This window comes from Cyrtonyx montezumae, unplaced genomic scaffold (genome assembly GCF_038088225.1).
Source record: "Cyrtonyx montezumae isolate F1298 unplaced genomic scaffold, pur_monq_1.0 scaffold_67, whole genome shotgun sequence".
Taxonomy (NCBI): domain Eukaryota; kingdom Metazoa; phylum Chordata; class Aves; order Galliformes; family Odontophoridae; genus Cyrtonyx; species Cyrtonyx montezumae.
The window spans coordinates 706,806-731,731 of NW_027072075.1; the positions used below are offsets into that span (position 1 = coordinate 706,806).

Sequence of the window (24,926 nt, forward strand, 5' to 3'; positions counted from 1 at the left end):
CAGTTAACAGGTGCTAAAGCCTTACCCGAGGGGTGCACACCATCCCACTCCTCTGCCTGGTTGCAGTTGTATTTCATTTGCCTTTTCTTCAGGTCAAAGCAGAATGAGTTGGCCTGCTTCAGCAGAACAGCTGCCTTCACAGAGGTGCAGATGCAGTCCATTGTTGTGGAATTCATGTTGAACCACACAGACGTCCTCCTCAGCTCCAAATTCAGCTCAGTCATTTGACATGGAGCAGGTGAGTGTCTCCCTCCAGTAGCTTTACCTTGATCAAAAAGAGTAGCAGACACTTAGTGGAAATCCAAGCCTCCTCCACAGTAGCTGAAATATGCTTTTGCTATCAAGGAGACAACAGATTTCCATGGTCATATAAGAATAGGGCAAATATGGCAACTATTGTCTACCTGAGATAGCCACGGATGCTCTACAAGAGCATACATCTAAATGTTTACCTGTTACCATTAGGTCCTAGCACTGAAAAGCCTCATAGAACAACTTAAATCTCTTCCCCGTCTCCCTTTTCTCTTTTTAAAATCACTACTCACGTTAGCTGAGTAAATGTGAAGAGCATGAGCTCTTATTATTCCTCAGTTTGTTGCATCTGCTTTGATTATCTGACTAATTCCAACTAACTGATTAACTTCCAAGGAAGTTTGTACAGTCAGTGCAGTTATTACCACCTGTGGAGTTGTGGGGCAAATAACTCCCAAGGACGGTACTTCACAACAGAATAGTATAGAGGACAGTATATTTTGAGTAGTTCTATAAAGATAGTATACAAATAAAACAAAAGAGAAGATGGCTCACCTTCAGGATGTCAAGGCTCACAGAGGACTCCACATGGGAGGGATCCCCGAGAAGAGATCCTTCCCTGGTGGTGGTCAGCCCTTAAATGGGGTTTGGGAGAGGTGGAGCCAGGCTCCACCCCTTCCAATCACACAGGTATATCACCTTCACCTGTGGCCCCATGGCTGACTCGGTGCTCACCTCAGGTGACCAATCAGTGGTTCAGGCCGTGATACAGCAGTTCCCATGCATCAAGAAAGTGAACTATTTTGTAAATGTTTTGTATTTTTAGTTTAGATCAGGTGGAAAAAGCATTTGCACAGCTATGACAGCAGCTGAAATCGCTTTGGGTGAAACATTTTACTTAAGCCATTTTCGTTCAATTTTCTATATAAGCACTCCCTTGACTGCATAAAGCTTTTATGTTTAATAACTTGTAAATTTACCAATTCAAATTATGCTGATAGACTTTTATTAGTGATACGGAATAAAATAAAAAATACCTCGACAGTTTTCCATAGTTTCAATTTTTTCTCTGTACCCCTAAATCATGAAAGATGATGGCCATTTGCTAATCCAGGATCTGCATGTGAATCTAGTGGGAGTTTTTGGGTCACAAAGGGAAGCATGTGGGGAATGTAGGTTATGCTAAGATGAAAACAGCAAAGATTTTAATAAAACACTGTAGCTTGGGCCAACCTACATTGTGGTTTGTTGTCCGTTTGGTTGAAATGTTAATCATCCTACTTTATATAACAGCTAACCCTTTTAAAGAAGAACCCTTATTCTCAGCCAAACTTTATAAACTATATAGACATGAATTTACCTTTCAGGTATTGATGTGATTTGTTTTATTCTTCCTAATCTTATGCTGATGAAATTATTGCAGAATTCCTCATCTCCTTTTGTCTGCTGTCTATTCCATGCTCTTGGGGCTTTAATCAAAACTTCACTCCCTGTTACTGTGAGTCGACAGCAGGGATAAATGGGTGGAGGGATTGGCCTTACTGATTCCTTTGCAAATGTAGCATTTCTGGCAAAGAACCTAGGAAAGAATTCCTGAAAGGTAAAAACAGAATTTCCAAGAATTAATGCATATCTTTTGACTGAGCACAAAAGTTCATCTTTAAATAGTAGAAATAGCTGCCATATCTATTGGGGTGGGTATTGAAACTGAATAAACCTGTGGGTTGTCTAGCTGTTCCTGAAGTAGTGTACCAGTGAAGTTTGGGAAATACTTTCCTTAGAAAGTGCCAGCATCAGAACGTGTGATGATAAGATGTGACTTTTTCTTTGTTTATTTTTTAGAGGAATGATTGTAGAGGAATGATGGGAAACTTGAGACCATGCAAGCAGGTAAATATTTTAGGAGCCTGGTTATGATAGTACTTGAACATATGGGCAGTCATTTATGATGCAAATTTGTATCTGCCTGCTGCTTCCTCCTTTCCAGGTGGCCAAAGTTGACTACCAGGCAGCTTTTCTTTTTTTTGTTGTTGTTGTTTGTTTTTTTTTTTGTTTTCCTCCTGGTGAGAGCGTGATCAAACAGCAGGATTTAGTATAGCAAAAAATAAAACAAGAAAAAAAAAGCATGAAACTTGAGTAAATGGGAGTATAGAAATTATTTAATAAAGCTTTTTCAGTTTAATATTCTTGAAGTCTTAGATGTTACGTGTGAATGTCTGATTGAATGAGTAATCAATGTAAGTAATTCTCAAGTTGGAGCACCATTAGGCTTTTTGTCTATCACAAAGTAAGACCGTCTGTGCTTTTCTGTATGAACACCATGTCTTGTCCTTTTGCAGTAGTGGTTTCAGTAGGATTGTGGGTACCTAAATTCTGTAAGCATTGTGGGAAGGTAAAACAGTAGCTGATGTGTTTTGAAATACTGCTACTGAATTGATGCGCTGATGCTCGACTTAATTGAAGAGATCTAAGATTTAGAAGGTTCTGGGGCTGGCTGCTGGCTTTGAAGTAGAGGTTTGGATTCTCTGTACTTGTCAGCCTTCAGCCAGTCTGGGCTATGTGCACACCTCCACCAGTGTCCTCTTAATTTTTGCTTCTTTTATAGACTATAGTACACCTGGTACGTGCCAATTTGACTTGATTGAACTTGTACACAGACATAATTATTTTAGAATAGTAATTGCTTGGGCTATGTTCTCAGGCAGTTGGTTTGATTTTTGGATGGTCATCTGTGCAGCTGGACTCAGATTCCCGTGGATCCCTTCCAACTCAGTATAATCTATGATGTTTTTTCTTTCCTCTGCAATATGTATTGAATAGCAAGAGATTACTGGTGTGGGATTAATGCATGTTCACAAAGCTTTCTGTCAAGTTGTGAAAGACTCCAGAACACAAAGTAGAAATACTCAAATACTTGAGCTTTCAAAACTTTCCCCATTCTGTACTTGTTCTTCTTTAATACATACTGTTTTCTGAACTCATTAGTGGAATTTCCATGTTCTGCTGTGAGTTTATAATATCATTGTGAAGACGTGATTAGAAGTTAAGTTTCACTGCGAGTTTATTGATGGAAATACAATAGTAAATGTCAATGAAAAAACATTTTTGAAGGAGATTTCAAGGGTTATGATTATTTTCCTTACCTCTACTCTAAACAGGTGGCAAACGTAGCCTAGCTCTTGAAAAGGTTTCTGTGTGTCGCCTGCGCGTCGTGGGGGGGTTGGGAGAGGAGGGGGGGTTGGTGTGGGGGCGGGACCGGCCCCTGGCCGCGTTCCCTTTCCCCCCCACCACCACCCCGGCCGAAGAGCCGGGCGGCGTTTTAAAGACTCGGGCTGCCCGCGGCGCGTTCCGCGAGGGCGCGGGGCCGGGGGGCGGTCGGCCGGCCGGCGGGAAAGGGCGCGGGGTGTGAGAGGAGACGCGGCGGCGCGCCTCCCCCCCGGCCTCTCGAGCCCGCCGGGCGGCGTCCGCCCCCGGTCTCGCCGGCGTGGGGCGTCCCGCATCCCGTCTCCGGGCGCGCCCCCTTCCTTGGGGTTCGTCTCCCGCTGCAGCCTCAGATCTCGCGCCGCGCGGCGCGAAGGGGGAGGACGGGCGGCTCAACCGGCGGGGTGCACCGCTTCCTTCCCTCCGGCACAGCTGGGGGTAGACCTGGCGGGCCGAGCTTCCCGGCGACCTTTTCCGCCCTGCGACAGGGGGCTGACCTGGCCGACTTTTTCTTTTCTTTCTTTCCCTTCCCTGCCCCCTTCAATTCCCCTTCTCCTTTCTTTTTTCCTTTCCTCTTTCCTTATCTATCTGTCTGTCTATCTACCATCTAATCTCTTCCAGAGCCCCCGCCCCCCACTTGCGGCGTCTGCCACGAGAGCTGCCTGCCTGGCCGGCCGCGAGCAGACGGGTAGAGCTGTGGGCCGGCTCGCTTCCCCCTCCCGTCCCCAGGGCTGCAGCGTATTTTTTTTTCCACCTAACATTTCATTATTTCTTTAACTTTTTTTGAGGCAACATTTATTTATTCATTTATTTATTTATTTCGAAATATATATATATATATATATTTCATCATTCAAATTCTTATTTATTTGCTTTTTGCTCTTTTTAATTATTTTTTTATTCTTTCACAAAATTTCAAAAAAATTCTTTGAAAATATTTAGTTATCATTTAATTTTTCACTTTTCATCATTATTTCAGAAAAAGAAAATTATTTTTGTATTTTTTAGTTCTGTTCTTTATCTCAAAATATTTAACTTTTTTAATTATTCTCTTTCTTAATTATTTACTTTTCATCCGTTTTTAATTGTATTTTTTAAATTTTTATTTTTTAATTAGTTATCATTTATTTAAATCCAATTATATATATTCAAATCTTTAATTAATTTTATTTTATTGTAGTTTGTGGAGAATACTCCAATCTTTGTAATCCTTAAAAAAACTGGAAAATGGCGTTTGCTACATGATCTCCAAAAACTTAATGATCAGATGGAGACTACGGGAACCTTAGAACCTGGTATGCCATCCCTATGTATGTTGCCCAGAAACTGGCATATACTGATCATAGACCTTAAGGATTGCTTTTTTACGATTCCTATAGCAGAGCAAGATTGTAAACGTTTTGCCTTCTCACTACCTGCCATAAACAAAATGCAACCTGCACAGAGATACGAACGGGTTGTTTTACCGCAAAGCATGAAAAATTCTCCAACGCTGTGTCAACTTTTTGTAGCTACGGTGTTGGTACCAATCAGGCAGCAAAATCCCAATACTATTATCTACCATTTTATGGATGATATCCTTTTTTGCCAGCAGGAATCATTACAAAACAATGGGAAAAAATCATTGTTGAACATCCTAAGGAGTTCGGCCTTAAGGTAGCTCCTGAGAAGGTTCAACGGTCAAGTCCTTATTTGTATCTTGGTTGGTCTTTGTCTGACGCAATGATTCGACTGCAAGTTGCACAGCTTGGTGTGAATGTGCACAATGTAACTGATTTACAAACAGTTCTGGGCCATATACAGTGGTTACGACCTACAGTAGGGATTACGAATCGTCACTTAGAACCATTGGTACGATTACTTAGGAGAAAACGGTCCGCCAATACTAAAATTACCTTGACTAAGGAAGCTACTGATACATTGCAGGAAATCAGCAAAATAATCAAAGCAGGAATATCTTATAGGTATTGTCCAGACCTTAGGTTATCGGTTGTTATCTATGTCCAAAGTACTCATGCCTTTCCAGTTGTTCGTCAATGGCAAAAAGAAAAGGGGGATGTGGGGGATATTAGGCAGCAATGTCTACAATGTCTAAGAAGGATGCCATTGACAAACAAAGAGAAAGGCAATGACAGATTACCTACCTATATCTAATAAGCTGAGAGAATATCATTCACCACAAAGGATTGCAGAGGCAGTTTCATATCAGTCAAGCTGATGCAAGACTGTTTGTACAAACATGTCCACAATGCAGTCATCATAATGGAGGTCTTGGTATAGGGATCCAACAACAGGAGAATGGTCTGGACCAGCCACACTAATCTTCTCCGGTAGGGGTTATTCTTGTGTCTCTACAGATCAGAATAGACCAATTTGGATTCCTGCTTGCTGTGTTCGCCCTTGCCATGACCAGAAATAACTACATCGCATGGATCAACGGGAAAACATGAGTACTTTACATGGATTCCAGCGTGATACATTTGGCCTTATCTCAAGGCAGAAAATCGCATCCAACCCTCATAAGGACTGGGATTGTGTGTTTCTTTCTTTTTTTTTTTTTTTTGCAAATTGTTGTATTTTTTGATAACTTACGTATGCCACAGTATGTGATGAGAAACAGCTGGATTAACCACTGAATGGTATCTCAATAACACTGATCATGGTATGGTAAATATGGGTGATTTTTCTGTGTTACCAAAGTAGCCTTTAAAATTAGAATTATTAGGCATTATCTAGGTTGCTGTGTGCTTCTTCTATTTTAGTAGTAAATCGAGTGTGAATTAGATAGGATTTGATGTTACTAATGTTGGAGTCCATGGAAATAGCACTTTTAATGTATTTAGAACGCACAGTTATGTTGTTAGCCTATCAATTAGCTCTTTTCTAATTTGTTAAAACAAACCTGAAAAAGAATCCTAGGCAAAGGAATGATCTTGTTTTTAGAATGATCACTTCTCTTTCAATTCATTAATCAAGATAGTTCTTCATAACTATGCATCACATGAGATAAAAGCACACTATCTTACTTCAATTTGGCATATGATTCTAACAGAGAAATATTACCCAACAGATATTTAAGTTCACTGATTCCTTTAATTAGCACTTATATTAAAAGCCCCTGACAGAAGAATGATCTTGGGAAGGAACAAAGTATTCTGATAGCTTTAAGGCAACTGATATTTATGACTCTAAATATTTTTAGATAGAGCTAACCTTGGTAGTTTATTCTGTTTTGCAAGCAGGTGTTCCTTTTGGGTTCTGCATCATGCACTGGCCACGTATATGCAGTGTACAAATGGAAAAAAACTTGCAAACTCTGAGAATTAAAGTTGGAGGAAATCTGTGATGGGTGAGAGAGGAAAAGTGCACCTTGAAGCAGGGGACGCCTTGCTAGCACTGCCTTTCGCATCCACCACTGGCAAGCTCCTTTTCTCTCTTCTTTCTGGTGATTTGTCATTTCTCAAGGGTTAATAGCTAATAATGCACTTGTTTAGGGAATTTCTGCTTCATGTTTACTCTTATCTAAAATGGATGTCTGAGTGTATGTTGACTTAAACTTTAACCCTTTGTGCTACTCTGAATGTGCAGTTTACTTGCTCCAGTTCTTGAGATGTCCTGTTTCTCAGATCCAGCATACCCTGAAACAGCACCACTCAAGTTTTAGTCACAGTCACCAAGTTAGGATGTTAGCTAGCAAAGGAAAATTATACCACCAGTAATGCTCTAGCAGGTTTATCCACTGATATTGATTCTGTCTGACAGGCAACTGAACAAAGTTGTGCCACCACTGATCTTCCAATATTAACCAAAGGTATGATGGTGAAGATTTGAAGGGCACGTGTTATATGAATCTTAGGGAACATTAGAAAACCACTATATCAAAGTATATAAAAATTAAAAGATTCTTCCTAATCAGTTACTGAGTCACACAGAATGATACCCTCAGGGACTCTTTTTCAGGTCGCAGGAACTTAAGCCGTAGGTAGAATATATGTTTGTTCTTTTGTTAATAAGTTTAATAGTATTTCTTGTCATTATGATATGATTGCTTTGTATCTTTTCTTACATTCAGCGTGTTAACTATTGAAACCTTGACTAAGTTGCAATAACCTAAATGAACCTTTCAATGCTGTTACAAAGTTTTACACGAAATGAAGGAAGCTGTAAATCAGGTGGTTGGGATGCTGTGTACAAGGTGTAGTTATGTTACTAATGCGGTTTGTGATTTTGCAGTAAATTTATACTTGACATTGTAAAACGCTTACTGTCCAAACTACCTTCTGCTGTTTTGTTAGCGCAAAAAGAAAAAGGGGGAATTGTGGAGAACTGGCTTAGGAAAGGAGGTTGTGTGTGCTTATCTTTGTAGCAGTGCGAACAAAACAGCATGTTCAGATCACTGAATTTTGAGAAGTAGTGCACCGTTGACCGGGCAACGATGAGGGAGTAAGTCTGCGGTGGAACCAGATGGCCCTGGTATGTGTGGGAAAAGAACTAATCGGACACTACTTATCTTGCAAGGACAGAGCTGCTTAACAATTATTCTAAAAACAGCATATGTTCAAGGGGTATAAAAGTATATAACCTGCGCAATAAAGTTGGCTGAGCTGCATAATCATATTGATGTCTCTCTGAGTCCTTGCATCGGCATCTTAAGAAGATCGTTCCGGCGCGGCCGTGGTTCATCCTCCTGGGGTCACCGCAACAGTAGTTCTTTTTAATTATTTTTTCATTATTTAGTTCACAATTTATTTTTTTCATTGTTCAATTTTTTAATTATTTACTTTTCCATTTCTAATTACTTATTTTTATGTATTTATTTCACGAAATATATTTTAAATTATTTTTATTTCGTGACAGTTTTTAAATTATATTTTTTAACTATTTTTCTTTTTTTGCAGTAATTTTATTCCTTTTTAATTATTTATATATTTTCCACAACTTAAATGATTTCTTTCCATTTTCAAATCTATTTTCACAAAAACTTTTTAAAAAGAAAACTTATGTATTCTCACCTTTTATTATTTTTTTCATTTTTAAAATTATTTATTTTCCAAAAAAATTTTTTTTTTCATTTTTTTGTTTGTTTCACAAAAATATTTAATTTTTTTAAATAATTTTCTTTTCCATCTGTTGAAATTATCTTTGTCATATTTGCCTCTCGAAAGTAAATTTTATTACAAAAATATAATATCGTTCGATTATTTTTTTTCCTATATATATTTATCTATTTATGTAACTGCGATCGCGCCCCCTCCCCCCATCCTTCTCCCCGCCCACCGCTGCAGCGCCTTCCACGAGGGCGGGCTGGCTGGCGGGCCGCGGGCAGACGGGTAGACCTGTCGGCCCGCTCGCTTCCCCCTCCCAGTCCCCTGCCCCGTTTTTTTTTTTTTTTCATTTATTTATCCGTGATTGTTTTTATTTTTACTTCTTAATTATTTTCGTCCGGCCGAAGATTCCTTCTTCAGCGGGGTACACGTGATGAGGCGGCCAGGCTGGGATCGGTGTCTCTCTCCCTCTGCCTCCCTCCCTCCCACCCTTAACACCCCCACCCCCCTCCTCCAACCTTACCTCCCACAGATCCACCCCGCCCGACATCTGTGTCATGTTTTTACCGAACTTTTTATTATTTTTATTTTAAGTGTTTTGGTTTTTTTTGGGGGGGAGGGGTTGGTGGTGGTGGTGAAAGGCGGTTTGTTTGTTTTTTTTTTAATTAAAATGAATAATTATTGAATTAATTTTTGAATAATGAATGCTTTCTTTGGGTTTTTGTCTTAAGATAAAAATACGCTTTAATCTTTTTGTTTTCCTCGTATTTACCTTTATTTTTTTTTGATTTTTCAATTTCTGGTCAGTTTTTTTTCACTGGGGGGGGAGTGGTTGGTCAGGAGGGCTGTCTCTTTATTTTTATATAACTCATATACGTATGTAGGTATGTATGTACGTACGTACATTTGTATTGTGCACCTAAACCACGTTTCTTTTTTTTTTTTTTCTCCCAGTCACAACGCTCCAGCCAGACTCGGCAGCCAGCTTTCCCTGAACCTCCACCCCGGATCCTCCGGCCAATTGCTTTTGATTTTTTCCTCCCCCATAACCTTCCTCCCTCCCTCCCTTCCTTCCCTGAGATCAATCGTCTTGTCAGCTGCCCGTCCGTCCTTCCTTCTGCTCACCTGTCCATCCTTCCTTCTGCTCACCGGGACTTCACTTGCTTGAGCAAGCCGTGGGGTTTTTCCACCTTGCTCCCCATCCCCCTCACTGTGGACCCGCCCTGGCCTGCTGCCCTTCCTTTGGTTGGTTTGGGGATGTTGGTTTTTTTATTCTTTTTTGTAAGGCAGTAGGGTAGGGCAGAGATGCAGGGCAGAGGGGCAAGGCAGATAACACCATCAGCCCCATGGGGTTTGTCAGTGCCCCACTGTTTCCCCCATAGATTCAGTGCAGGGTCCCACATCAACCCTGTATCACCTGTGCCCCATACTTAAACCAGAGCTGCCCTAGATCCTTCCCCACATCCACCCCACAGATGCTTCACGCATCCCTATAGAGTTCTCCCCCCCAAAAAAACCTGTCCCATGGAGACCCCATTAAAACCCCGTAGTGCCCCATCAAAACCCATAGAGACCCACAGAGACCCCTTAGCAGTCCACTGAGCCCCATAGAGGCCCCACAGAGACACACTGGGACTCATAGAGCCTTACAGAGGCCCCTTAGTGCACCAAAGGGACCCCCATAGGGACCCACAGAGGACCATAGAGATAACACTGTGCACCGCAGAGCCCCATAGGGACACATAGACCCTGCTGGGCTGCCCGGGCACGCTGCTGGCTCCTGCTTGGAAAGCTGTCAGCGGGCACGCCAAGGTTTTGCCCCATTAGGCGCTTTTCCACCTGCTCCTCCCCAAGCCCATGCGGTGGACCCCCTTTCAAGCACGTACGGCTTTGACTCAGCCCATCCACCTGCTCTGCCTGGGTCCCTCCGTAGCGCCCTTCAGCTCAAGGGGGGGGGAGGGGGTGTGAGGCGGGTCTGTCATGGCACAGCAGCAGCAGCTTTACCGGCAGAAGGGCATTCACCGGGCCCCTCTCGCTCTCTGAGCTTAGGTCTCAAGTCCTGGACGTTCAACTGCTTCAAGAGTCACCCGGGCACCTGGTGAAAAGGAAATGGAGAGCAAGAGGAGAAACGAAGAAAGAAACAAACCGGTGGAGGAGGGACACTGAGACTTCAGAGAATGTCTCCCACCGGACGAGGCCGCTGAGATTCTCGTCCTCCTCACCTGTGCCCCACAGCCGCCCCGTAGCTGGACCAGATCCTTCCCAACATCTGCCCCACAGATGCCCCACACATCCCTATAGAGATCTCCCCCACAAAAAAAACCCATTCCACGGATACCTCATTAAGACCCCATAGTGCCCCATCCAAAACCATAAGAGCCCCATAAGGACACACTGGGACCCAGAGTCCCACAGACACCCTATAGAGCCTTACAGAGACCCCTTAGTGCCCCATGAAGAGCAAAAGGGACCCCATAGTGACCAAAGGAGAGCCACAGGGGCCCCACAGGGACCCTAGAGATTACACTGTTCCCCACAGAGCTCCATAGGGACCCCATAAAGAGAACATTCTACCCCATAGTGCCCCACAGAGACTCGGTAGAGCTTTAGAGAACCCTTAGTGCCCCACAGAGATCCACAGGAACCCCGTTGTGCCCACACAGCGACCCGCAGTTTCCCATAGAGACCCATAGGGATCCTTTTGGGGGGGGGAGAGGGGCTGCACGTCTGCACGCTCGTAGTGCCTCGCTTTCCCGATTTTCCGTTTTTTTTCGCTCGCGGCGCCGACCCATCTCCCCGGCCGCCCGGTTCTTCCGGGAGGTCGAGGTCCCGCCCCGTCAGGCGCTTTTCCGCCCGCTCCTCCCCGAGCCCGTGCAGCGGCCCGCGGTGGCCGTGACCGACCCCGAGCTCCCGCCGCTTGGCCCCTTTCAAGCGCGTACGGCTTACCTCGGCCTGATCCACCCGCTCTGCCCGGGTCCCTCCGCAGCACCCGCCGCGAGCCCGGTGCGGCTTAGTTCTCAAATACCCGACCTAGGACCGCGTCGGGAGTCAAAGGAAACAACGGAAGAGCGATGCAGACACGCAACGGGCGGGCTCACGCCAGACCGCGCCACGCTACCGCCGACAACATGGCGGACGGTCACTTCCGGTTCGGGCTCGGGAATGTCGGGAGGGCTCCGCCCGGCCCCTGCCGGCCCCGCCCTACTCGCGCAGCGGCGGCCAGAGGGCGCTGCCGGCGGGGGCTCGCGATCTCCGGCCAGGTCTACCCGGCGCACACCCGAAATCTCATCGGCGGCGGTTCCCGTGCGAGCGCACGGGATCTCCGACCGGGACGGCCCGGCCCCGCAGCGAACCGCGCGTTCTGTATGGCGTCTGCCAGAGTTCGCTCCCGGTGCGGCTGGCGTTCCCCGGGCCAGGTCTGCGCGGCTCGGACGGAGTGGAGCGCTCCGCGGCGGCTTGGAGATGGCGCTGCCGGGTGGCTTGCTGTCTCCGGCTAAGTGTGCCCGTCTCGGGCGAACCTCTCGCGCTTCCCGAACGGCGGCGGCGAGAGATCACAGCGCGTGTATTTTAAAAACGCCGGCCACGTTTACGCAGCTACAGCCGTTCCGCGCTTCCCGAACGGCGGCGGCGAGAGCTCGCTGCCCGTTGCATCTCGAAATGCCGGCCAGGTCTACCCAGCTAATGCCGTCTCGCGAGTCTCGAACGTTGGCGTCCAGTGCTCGATGCTGGTGCCGCTTGGGAACGCTGGACACGTCTTCCCGGCTACAGCCGATCCGGTCGCTCGTCGCCAGCGGCGGCGGACGAGGGTGGCATCCAAGCGCCGTGCCATCCGCGGCCACGTCTACCCGGTTTCGACGTAGTAGGGCGTGCAAAGCCGAAGCGCCTAGAGGGCGCTTCAGGGGCGTCGTGCAATTTCTGGCCACGTCTACCTTGCTCCGACGGAGCTGAGCGATCCGAGGAGGCGTCTAGAGGGCGCTGCTAGGGCGGCTTGCCATCGCTTGCCACGTCTACCCGGTTCCGACGGAATCGAGCGCTCCGCGGATCAGTCTGATCCATGGAGCTTGGTCTCTATATGATAAACTAAAAACACTGATGGACTTACCTACCTGGCTTTTGTATAGAATGTGCCATTCATTTCCGGAGGGAGTAACTCCAGATGGAGTAGCTAACTCTATAGAACTGGTGATTTTTAAACAGACTGCTGGCCTCTCGTTTGAATTCATTATGCGTTTTCTGGATGCTCATCCAGTGCTCATAATGATTGTGGTGTCAGTCTCCCTGAACGTACTCTTCATCAGTATCTGTATTTATAATACTTTGAGAAAGCCTTCCCCAGAGCCAGAGAATACTGACTGGCAGGGAGTTTGGAGGGACTTAAGAGAGACTTTAGAGAAATGGGCATCATCGGTGTCATAGAACTTTTCTCCTGAACACCTGCAAAATCCTGAGAACTTAAGCAGATATTTGAGACAGGGATGTTGAGTCTCAAAGAGATCTGAGGAGGCCCAAAGTATTTGGGGTCTGGCTTATGCTTACTGGGCCTTATTCAGTACTATCCCAGAGAGGCATCGAGTTTTTGAAATAGAGCAAGAGAGTCTCCGAGCTGAAAGGGACAATCTCCCGATCCAGAAAGAGAGTCATTTAGCTGACAATCAGACTCTCCAGTCCAATCTAGACTCCCTCCAGACCAAGTGAGTTGCCCTCCAGTCTCAACAAGAAGCTCTCCAATCCAACATGGACATCCTCCAACCTGAAAGAGATGCCCTCCAGTCCAAGCGAGACATCCTCCTGTCTGAACGGTACTCCTTCAGAACTGAGCCAGGTACCTACTGTGAAAGACAGAAACTGTTTTTCTTTGTCTCAAAGTTTGCGTCGTAAGGCCTTTTCTGGTGACAAGACTCTGACTGATAACTGCCAGTTATCTGGATGGGTGTTATGGTGCCATTGTCTCTGCTTATGGTTGTAAAGATAAACAGAAATAGGTGCAAATAGTCTTTTCCGTGGGGGTACGGCTTGGAGAAGCTGACCACCACAAAGACAATGCTCCTGCATGGCAATGAAGGTGACATCCGCTGCTGGCTTATCTGTAGGGCCAGACATGTCACACAAATAAATGCCTGAGAAATGAGGGATAAAAGGCCTTCACTGAACTAAGGATTTTGGGAGGGAGAAGAACTTTCAGAAATGAACTTTGGAGAAGAACTCCCAAAGTAAAAATCTTTGAGGAGAACTCCCAAAGAGACTTAGGACGGACCCTGAGGCCTGCTTGCTGCCATCTCCCATCCCCCGCGGTGACCAGACAAGTTCCTGAGATCAACGGACCTACCACGAACCTCGCTGGATCCATGGTGGTGATTATATCTCTCTTGCTTTCTGCCAAGTCTCCTTGCTTTTCATCTCTTTTCTATTGTCCCACCTTCCCTTTCCCATATCCCTAAGCAACTAGTATTTGTAATAAACTGGTTGGGCTAACATTTGACCCGTTGTGTCTTAATCTCGCCATCGGGTATACATATACATATAAAGAACCTCGTCTCCGTCCTTTATATTGGAGCGTGACATTTTTAATGGCGTATTCGGCAGGATACCCGGCTGTGAGAGTGTTGCCCTTCCAGGTACAGTTGATGTGTGTACCTTCTGGAGTTGCCCGGAGTGATATTTTTGATAATCTAGATGTGAGTGCCTCTCCAGAAAGAATCATTCCGCATATTGAGTTTTAAGTGTGAAATTTGAACCTTTTTTCCTGTGTGTGCCTCCTGGAGTTGTAAGGAGTGGTAATTGTGATAATTTAGACGTGAGCACTTCTCCAGGAAGAATCACTCCGCATATTGAAACTTAACTGTGTCTTTGGAACTGTTTATGTGTATGCCTCTTGGGAAGTAATTTTGAGTCCCGTTCATAGGTTCATAAGGTTGGAAAGGACCTACAAGATCATCTAGTCCAACCATCCTCCTATCACTATCCCTACCCAACTACTACTAAATCAAATCCCTTAGCACCTCATCTAAACGCTTCTTGAACAGCACTAGGGATGGTGCCTCAACCACCTCCCTAGGCAGGCCATTCCAGTGCCTGACCACTCTTTCAGAAAAAAAATGTTTCCTCAGGTCTAATCTAAATCTTCCCCAGCGCAACTTCTGGCCATTCCCTCTCGTCCTGTCATTATTTATCAGGGAAAAGAGGCCCACCCCCTCCTCACCACAACCCCCCTTCAGGAAGTGGTAGAGTGCAATAAGGTCTCCTCAGAGCCTCCTCTTCTCCAGACTAAACAATCCCAGCTCCCTCAGCCGCTCCTCATAAGACTTGTGCTCCAGACTCCTCACCAGTTTTGTTGCCCTTCTCTGAACATGCTCCAGGGCCTCAATGTCCTTCTTGTAGTGAGGGGCCCAAAACTGAACACAGTACTCGAGGTGCGGCCGTACCAGAGCTGATGATCACCTCCCTGCTCCTGCTGGCTACACTATTTCTAATACAGGCCAGGATGCTGTTGGCCTTCTTGGCCACCTGGGCACACTGCTGGCTCATGTTAAGCCGAGCATCAACCAACACCCCCAGGTTCTTTTCCTCTCTACATTCTTCAAGCCATTCTGCCCCAAGCCTATAGCATTGCATGGGGTTATTGTGGCCAAAGTGCAGGACCCGGCACTTGGTCTTATTGAACCTCATCCCAAAGATGAAGATTACTGTGCATTCTCGAAATGTAAGGGTTCTTCATAACTTAGGTGTGGGGTTTGACTTTTTTTTTTTTTTTTTTTTTTCTCTGTGGCTTCACAGGGAAGTGAGAAGCGATTTACATATTTGCATTTTCTTTGATCTTCTTTGACTTTTGCATACTCCTCTCAGTAAACAGAGGAGTGATTTGAGCAATTGCATTTGTTTGACTCGAAGTTTTGGATACTGTTCCCTCTTTCTTTCTCCGTGTAGATCTTTCTACACATTGAAAAATGAGTGACAGTGTAGTCACAATGAAAGGTGAAGATTTGTTATTTGACCTTTTAGAAAAGCACGGTGCCAAACCCTCGTTAACAGGGGTAGAGTGGGCATGGCAGAACTGGCATAACTTGCAGAGTGTTTCAGACTGTATTAATGTTCTGCAAAAGAACGCTCGTACCCGAGCTGGGAAAGGGAAGGCATTTATTTGTGCTGTATTGGGTTCAGCTCTGGTTGCAGCCATAGAATTCCGCGACCAGCAGCTTAAAGCAGAGAGCCAAGCTTTACAAACACTGCAGGAATCAGTTAGTCAGGAGCTGATAAAATCTCTGCAAAATCAAATTGCAAACCTAGAGAAGCAGTTAGAAAGGGAAAAACATAATTCTGATCTGTTGCAAATGGTCTTAAGGGAAGTGTTAACGGGTAAGGATGCTAGTGATACTAGTGCACCTCAAGAGAAAACTTATCCAAGGGAAGAATTGCAAGGTTTAAAGGCAAATATTGACAAATTAGAAGCTCCCCCAGCTCAGTTGCATCCTTTAATAAAAACTGAGTATTCATACGATAATGGCGAGGATTTAGATCCTCAAATGAACATTAAAGAAACCCCTTTCTCTGCTACTGAGCTAGCAAAATTGAAAAGAGATTTTGGCCGCTCTCCTAAAGAATCAGAAACAGAGTGCGTATGGAGGGTCAGCCTCACGGGTGGAGACCAGATACTTTTAACCGAAAAAGAGGCTGAAAGCTATTGGGGACCAGGAGTATTTTTAACTACTGGTAACAATTGTGCTCCCTGGTCCCTAACACAGAGAGTTGCCTATTGGGCAGGTGGTCTTAACCCTTTAGAAAGAGGAGACCCCCTTGCCATTACTGGGACAGTTGATCAGTTAGTGGAAAGTGTTCAAAAGGCTGCTTGTCTGCAAATGATGTATGATAGACAGCTGCAGCCACACCATAAATCACCTATGATGATGCCTGTTGATCCTGAGAGGATGACTCCTTTAATTAGGGGGCTTCCTGAATCATTAAAACCTATAGGTATACAACTACAAGGAAAAATACAGCTATGCCTCAGGGAGAAAGAATTCAGGCAGCTTCAGAAGGTGCTGCAACCCCTAATCGTCTGCAGTCAGGATGCAAAGTATGGACGTGGGGGGAGGTTGCCCAAGAATTAATTAACTATGGGAGAAAATATGGACCAGTGACTTCTTCCAACAGTAAATTTGAGATAAAGGCAGTGAGGAGTGCACTGGCCAATTCGACCCCTCCCCTATCTAACCGGGACCCCCACAGATCTAAAAGGTTCTCATTTTCAGTGAAACCAAGTGGGCGAAATATAAATCATAAACGTAATAGTTTTTGGATGCTGGGCCGGCAGAAGGGCATTCCGTGAGAACTAATGGATGGATTGCCTACAGACAGATTAGAGAAGTTAGTTAATGGCTGGCCAAAACAAAAGCCCGAAAGAAGTGACACTCCACCTCGAAGTGTCCCCAACTTTGGAATCAGTATGGGCACTAGGACCGCAGGAAAACTAATGCTCTCGCCCCTCTCAAGTGAGTAGGGGGGAGGAGGGTGGATGTACATTAGAAAACTTACAACAAAAGGAAACGACCTGTTAAATACGCTTAGAAGGCTAAGGATGCCTGGGAAAAGAATACCAAAGTACCACTCACAGAATTATTCCCTCATTTTAACCATATTAACAAGCCCCAAAAGGGCAAGACGATGTCCTCTTTTGTTTTACAGAAGACCCCTGAGGGACCTCGACTGAACACAGAAAGGCAGACAGCTGACTTTAATCATTTGTGTTTTGGGACAAATGCTGAAGATTTGATCGTACTAGAACGCTGACTATACCTCTTGATTACACTGTATTACATTGTATTTGGGTTGCATAGTATCGTGTTTCAGGTTGTTGTGGGTGTTGTCTTTAGGTGCGTCACACTTGGGTTTGAGTTTTCACAGGTTTTGCTGGCTTACTGGCTACTCTCTGCACAGTAATGCCATTCCTTTTGATCCCTTCTTCCACCTCTTTTTATCAAACTGATTATGATTTGCATGTAACTCTGCTATGGTGTTTCCAACTTCCTGATAAATTTGGAAATGAACCAAGGGACCCATCTAATGTCGGTCAGATGTGGCCACAAAAAGAAACCCATTATGATGTTTATTGTAACACCAGTCCAGGAGTTCCATCCAAAACATGGTTGTTGGAAAGTGTTTATGTTTTGTTAAGTAAGGTGTATGTTTCTGTGATGTTTCTGTGTGTGTTTCTCTAATGTTTTATATTATGGGATATCCTAAACACACTATCCCGTGAAAGTTCTATGGACAATAACAATACTTGAACTTGCAAAACTGGTATATATCTTTCTCAGCATTTCAGTCACTTTTGAGATGCTTAAATGACAATTCTGTTCATATTTAACCTTGAAGCAACATGCAGTATTGCAGTGTGGTGAAGTTATACCTTCACTCAGCCTATTAGAAAACATGTTTGTTCCATCTATGATCTTTGAAAACATTACATGGCAAATCCACCTATTGTTGAATAAGACTAGATATGCTTTCTGAGAAATAAAATCACCAATGCAACAAGTACTGATAATGGCATTGCAAAACCAGTTAGTGCTTGGTATGTTGTTAAGGAATAGGTTGTTTGTGGCAAAGAGAATAACTCTAGTTGTTGTCTAAAATCGATGGAAATGGTAAAGCTGTTTAACAAATTGCCCAGGGTATATGGAAAATTGCCCATGTTGCTGTCCAAACTTGGAAAGGCCTGGACTCGGATCTTTTTTATTTTCCCTGGCCTCCGGGTGGCTCATAGGTGAAATGTATTCTATTTTAACTATTGTGTGTTGTTGCAAACCTTCTGTCTATTCCTTGAATGATTCCTTGTTATATTCAACTTATTCAATATCTTCAATGCACATTGTAACTGCTTCAACTAATGATGGACAAATCCAACAGATCAGAGTAACATTTGTAACTAAGCCCGAGAAATCTGTTACAGCAATTTTGTAACATTTAATTCCTCCTTACTCCCCCCACAACTCTTTTCCCTTCTGCTTGTTTTTTTTTTTTTTTTTCCTTTCCCTCACCACCCTGGACAGATGTTTGCGCATAAGTTTCAAGCAATCTTTGAGCCACGGGTGGTGTGAAAGACAGAAACTGTTTTTCTTTGTCTCAAAGTTTGCTTCGTAAGGCCTTTTCTGGTGACAAGACTCTGACTGATAACTGCCAGTTATCTGGATGGGTGTTATGGTGCCATTGTCTCTGCTTATGGTTGTAAAGATAAGCAGAAATAGGTGCAAATAGTCTTTTCCGTGGGGGTATGGCTTGGAGAAGCTGACCACCACAAAGACAATGCTCCTGCATGGCAATGAAGGTGACATCCGCTGCTGGCTTATCTGTAGGGCCAGACATGTCACACAAATAAATGCCTGAGAAATGAGGGATAAAAGGCCTTCACTGAACTAAGGATTTTGGGAGGGAGAAGAACTTTCAGAAATGAACTTTGGAGAAGAACTCCCAAAGTAAAAATCTTTGAGGAGAACTCCCAAAGAGACTTAGGACGGACCCTGAGGCCTGCTTGCTGCCATCTCCCATCCCCCGCGGTGACCAGACAAGTTCCTGAGATCAACGGACCTACCACGAACCTCGCTGGATCCATGGTGGTGATTATATCTCTCTTGCTTTCTGTCAAGTCTCCTTGCTTTTCATCTCTTTTCTATTGCCCACCTTCCCTTCCCCATATCCCTAAGCAACTAGTATTTGTAATAAACTGTTTGGGCTAACATTTGACCCGTTGTGTCTTAATCTCGCCATCGGGTATACATATACATATAAAGAACCTCGTCTCCCTCCTTTATATTGGAGCGTGACACCTACCAGCCACAATAGCCCCTGCCCCCCAGCCAGGGGGGAGAAACGCGCTTCTCGGTGGCGAGAAATCACAGCGCGTGTTTTAAAAATGCCGGCCACGTCTACCCGGCTACTTTCATCGCGCGCTTCCCTAATGGCGGCGGGAAGAGGTCGCTGCACATTGCATCTCGAAATGCCGGCCAGGTCTACACAACAGCCGTCTCGCGCGTCTCGAACGGTGGCGTCCGTGTCTCGATGCCGGTGCCGCTAGGGAACGCCGGACATGTCTTCCCGGCTACGGACGACTCGGTCTCTCGTCGCGAGCGGCGGCGGCCAAAGACGGAGGTGGCAGCCGGGGCGCCGTGCGATCTTCGGCCACGTCTACCCGGTTTCGACGGAGCTGAGCGTGCTAAGCTGAGGCGCCTAGAGGGCGCCCCAGGGTCGTCGTGCAATGTTCGGCCACGTCTACCCTACTCCGACGGAGCTGAGCGATCCGAGGAGGCGTCAAGAGGGCGCTGCTGGGGCGGCTTGCGGTCTGCGGTGACGTCTACCCGGTTTCGACAGAGATTAAATGGGAGTATTCTTGGCCATCACAAGCGAAACCAGAGCAACCCCAGAAAAAGTTTCAGGATGAGCACAATTGGATTCCTTTTGATGAACTAATATATTGGTCCGTAGGCTAAAACGTGTATCCCTTTTGCTAATCCAGCCTGTATCACCTCCACAGTGCCTGCTGGCATCTCATTTCTCTACAGATACAGAGATAAGAAAAGAGGCTGTGTGAGAGTCAGCACTGACCCAGAATTCATACAGGCTTCAGGAGATAGAGAGCAGCGTGATGCCTCAGTAGAAGCAGACAGAATCCAAACGCATGTTTAGGAACATTATAACCAATAATATTAATTGTGCACTCACACATATATATGAACAGAAAAAAAAAGTATCAATTAATAGAAATAAATAAGCATTTTAAAGGTGAAAATGCATAATATGAGCCTGCTACAGGAACAACAGTGAGTCAGTTGTAGAGAAAGATGAGAAGTTAATCCCTGCTGAAATGTGTCCTTGCCATCATTTTCCCCACTGCATCCTTGAGTTCCTGGTTCCTCATGCTGTAGATGAGGGGGTTCAATGTTGGAGGCGCTACTGAGTACAAAAATGACACCACCAGGTTCAGGGATGGGGAGAACAGGGAAGGGGGATTCAGGTAGGCAAAGAAGTCCGTGCCCACAAACAGGGAAACCACGGCCAGGTGAGGGAGGCACATGGAGAAGGCTTTTTGCCGGCCTTGTTCAGAGGACATCCTCAGCACGGCCCTGAAAATGTGCACGTAGGACAGCACTATGAATACAAAGCACCCAAATATGGCAAGAACACTTACCACAGTAAATCCAGTTTCCCTGAGGTAGTCTGATTGCGAGCATGAGAGCTTGAGGATCTGTGGAATTTCACACACACACACACAAAAAAAAAAAAAGGTCCAGAACATTGCCCAGGCAAAGTGGTATAGAAAATGTATTGGCAGTGTGCAGCAGAGAAAAGAAAAACCCAGTGCCTCAGGCAGCTTCAGCCATGGTGGCACAAGGTCTGCTGCCCAGGAGGGTCCTGTAGTGCAGGGGCTTGCAGATGGCAACAAAGCGGTCATAGGCCATGACTGTGAGAAGGGAATACTCTGCTGAAAACAAAAACAAAAAGAAAAATATCTGTGCAGAACATCCTGCGTAGGAGATGGCCCCGGTGTCCCAGAGGGCATTGGCCATGGCTTTGGGGAGAGTGGTGGAGATGCAGCCCAGGTTGAGGAGGATGAGGTTGAGGAGGAAGAAGTCCATGGGGGTGTGCAGGCGCTGTTCGCAGGCTACGGCTGTGCTGATGAGGCCGTTGCCCAGGAGGGCAGCCAGGTAGATGCCCAGGAAGAGCCAGAAGTGCAGGAGCTGCAGCTGCCGCGTGTCTGCCAACGCCAGCAGGAGGAACTCGCTGATGGAGCTGCTGTTGGGCATCTGCTCTGCTGTTCCTGGGCGTGGAGTTGCTGTTAGGAGTTCAGAAGATAATGACAAATCAAGACCATCCTCAGAGACAGTCAGTTTACACATCCCATACCTTTACCCCGTCTGCACTCAGAGCTCTCATTCCAAACTCTGTGCAATTAGGTTTGCCTTTGATAAAGTGTCCTGTTGGCAGGGTAAGCACGTGTTCATGTCTGCTGTAAATGACAAGGGAGAGGGAAGGCTGAAAGCATCTTAGGAGACTGTTCACAGAACGGCAGATTGAGAAAGGAGCAATGCAGGATTCTCGGAGACGTGTTGCTATTTCCCAGCTCCTTTCAGATTCCTGAATCCAACCCTTTCCCCTTCCCTAAGAACAGCAAATGGAAAATTCCTGTCTTGTCTCTTCTCTTGCAAAACACCCTTGGAAACATTCTGGGGTGCAGTGGAGCTGTGATGCCCTGCCCCAGACAGCAGCTGTGGCAGCAGAAGTACCCTGTCCTGCCCACACGTCTCCCCACAGGACCCTGGGCAGCTCCCCGGGCAGGCTGAGTGCTGAGCCTGGCAGGCGGCAGAGTCCCTGCCCCGGCACAGCCCCTGGGGCACAGCAGGGACCCTGCTCTGCACGACAGCCCTGGGCACCCGGCTGCACCCCCAGCAGCACAGCCTGCAGCCGTCGTGGGACACGCAGCCCTCAGGGCTGTGTTCTGAAGTTGCAGCAGGGAAGCCCTCAGATGGAGCAGGTCTTTTTCCATGAGAAAGAAACACAGAGCGATTGCAGCCTGAGCTGCCATGAGATATCCCCGATTTACTGATCCCTCCAGGAAAAGCAGCTGCATTGCCTGCAGCGAGAGACTTACTGTGTTAAAGGCTGTGAGTAATGCTGCTCCAGTGAGCTCACAGCCTGCTCACATCCCACACATCCTATAAGTTCCCTCTCCTTTCTCTCTTCTCCCCCTGTCACCTGCAGATCATGCCCCCAGCATTAATACGTGGTGCACAGGAGCTGCTCCCGGGCACAGCTGTTTCTCTGCAGCTCTGCCCGCTTGTATGAGCTCCTTGTGTCGCAGGGGACCAGCCCAACTCAGCGGGAGAGGATGTGATTTTCTTCTCCCCATCTCCGTGGAGATGTCCATGAGTCTCCATGGCCAACAGCTTCTGAAAGGCTTCTGGGTCATCACAGAATCACACATAATGGAAACACAGAATGGCTTAGGTTGGAAGGGACATTAAAGTCACTCACTCTCAACCCCCCTGCTGTGGGCAGCGTTGCCAACCCCCAGATCATGTTGTCCAACAACCCATCCAACATGGCCTTGAATGTTTCCATGGTTGGGGCATCCACCACCTCCTTGGGCAGTCTGTTCCAGAGCCTCACTACCGTCCGTGTGTAAAAATTTCAGGAGAGTCACTTGCTCACTTACAGACAATTGCTGATGAACAAGGTGCTCGGGGTGCTCCTAGATGTGGGCAACACTGCCTGCAAGCTGTGGTAGACAACCTCAGAGATAGCCATCTCCTTTCTGAGCATTAGCTGGGGGCCAAATGTGAATGGGAGTATTCTTGGCCATCCTAAATGACACCAGAGCTCTGATTTTAGGACACCTGAGAGTATCATTTTTCACCTGTCCCCTTGGAGCATGCCGAGTTATACCGCTGACCGAATGGATGAGCTCAGCGTAAGAGCCAGGTCATTGTCTCTGCTCCATCTGTGCCATATTCTGGAGTTCAATGCATTACAAATCTAGGACACACCTACGCTCCTTCAGTGATGACACCTGAGTTTGTTCTGGGCTCTTTTTTGAATGGCAGTTCCCTGGGGTCTCCAGCACACCCACAGCCAGCTGGCAAAATGCAGCACAGCACCTTCAGGAAAGCCATGCCCTAGGAGTGTTGGTGCTGGCTGGACAGCTCCAAGCCCCACAATGGCTCTACTGCCCGCGTGCCACCTTCTGAGCACCACTACCATAGTGTAGACACAGGATCCAGCCAGGATACATCCAGTGATGCTTTGGGAATGGAAAGCTTTCTAAACTGTCTTTACACTAATGAGAACACCGAAAATATGAACTCCTTGAGCTAGAAATCTTTTTGCATTTGCAGACCTAGGTTCTTCTTGGATCACCGAAACATGGCAGGATTGTTCCCACCTGTGAAGCGATGAAAAAGAGGGATAAGGACTCTTCACAGGGGGCGGTCAAGGACTACTACTGCTCTCTATATGAGAGCACACTGAGCTCTGCCTGGAGAGGTCAGAGGATCCCACTGTGAACTGATGGAAAGGGCTTAAAGAGGAGACCAGCAGTGCCTGTTACTGGTTTCCTGGTCAGGAAGAACAAGAGGAAGGGGACCTAAAAAGACAAACAGGAGCCCCACATTTTGAGGCCCTTGTCACAGTCAGGGGCTTTACTCACTCCAACATCTTCTGGAGAGACAGCACAGCAGGGTATAAGCCATGCAGAAGATCCCTGAAGAGCACGGCTGACATCTTCATGACCAAGCGAAAGAGGAACTAAAGAGTAGAGGTGCTCTGCTGGATCTCATACTCACCAGCAAGGAGAGTTTGTGAGGAATGTGAAGGTCAAAGGCGTCCTGGGCTGCAGTGGCCATGGCATGGTGGAGCTCAGGTGTCTGTAGGGAGGACAATAGAGAAGCTCACAACTTTGGGCTTCAGCAGAACACAGCTTGGCTTCTTCAAGTGTATGTGGGGTACGGGAAGGCAAGGTAAATCTCTGAGGGGAAAAGGGTCAAAAAAGGTGTTATCTACCTAAGGACCAGAACTTCCAAGTAGAAAAAGTCCATTCCAAGGAAGAGAAAGCCAAGCAGCAATGTCAGAAGTCCTGCAGGAATGGGAAAGATTGCCCTGATGAAACCCAAACAGAGCAATGCAGAGATTTTTCCCAGTGTTCCTGCTGAGATGAGTTTAGCAAAGCTAGAGTTCCACTGCAATTGAACGTGTCCAGGCATATCAAAGGGAGGGAGAGCTTAAAGAAATGTGTAGGCAAGAAAAGGAAGGCTAGGGAGACTGTGGGCCCACAGTAGAACGGGGTAAGGAACCTGGTGAGACAGGACATGGAAAAATCACTGATACTCATTTCCTTCCTGATCTCACTGTTTATCAGTTGGATTGGGCCTCTTGATATCCTATGTGCCAGAGACAGTTGGGAAATGCTGATGCAAGAAGAGGTGAACTCCGAGCACCTAAGGAAACAGGATCCAGAGTTGGAAGAGACTGACAGAAATCACAGAATCCTTGAATGGCTTGGGTTGGAAGGGGGGAAAGCAATACCCAGAGTAGTGCCTTCCCATTTCAGATGCTCGACACAAGAAAGATGTCAGCAAGCTGAACGGGGCTTGGGAAGGCTCAAACAAGAGGACTGGGTTTGAACACTTCACGTGTGAGGAGAGGCTGAGGGACCTGGGCCTGTCCAGCCTGGAGAAGGGAAGGCTGAATGGAATCTCACTGCAGCCTGCCAGAACCTGGAGGACGTGATGGAGAGCACAAAGCCAGGCCCTTCCCCATGGTGCATGTTGAGAAATAAAAGAGAGGTTTGGCCTGTGCTTCAGAAAAGCACCTTTTTCACCACCAGCTGATACAAGAATTGGTGCATGTCATCCAATGAGGCTCTGCAGTCTCTGCCCATGGAGG

The 24,926-nt window shown here is 46.2% G+C and overlaps 1 pseudogene; it reads right to left on the reverse strand.

Annotated features, from left to right (window-relative positions):
- Positions 1-20,238: 20,238 nt before the first annotated feature.
- Positions 20,239-21,292, reverse strand: LOC136057454 (olfactory receptor 14C36-like; annotated as a pseudogene).
- Positions 21,293-24,926: the final 3,634 nt, after the last annotated feature.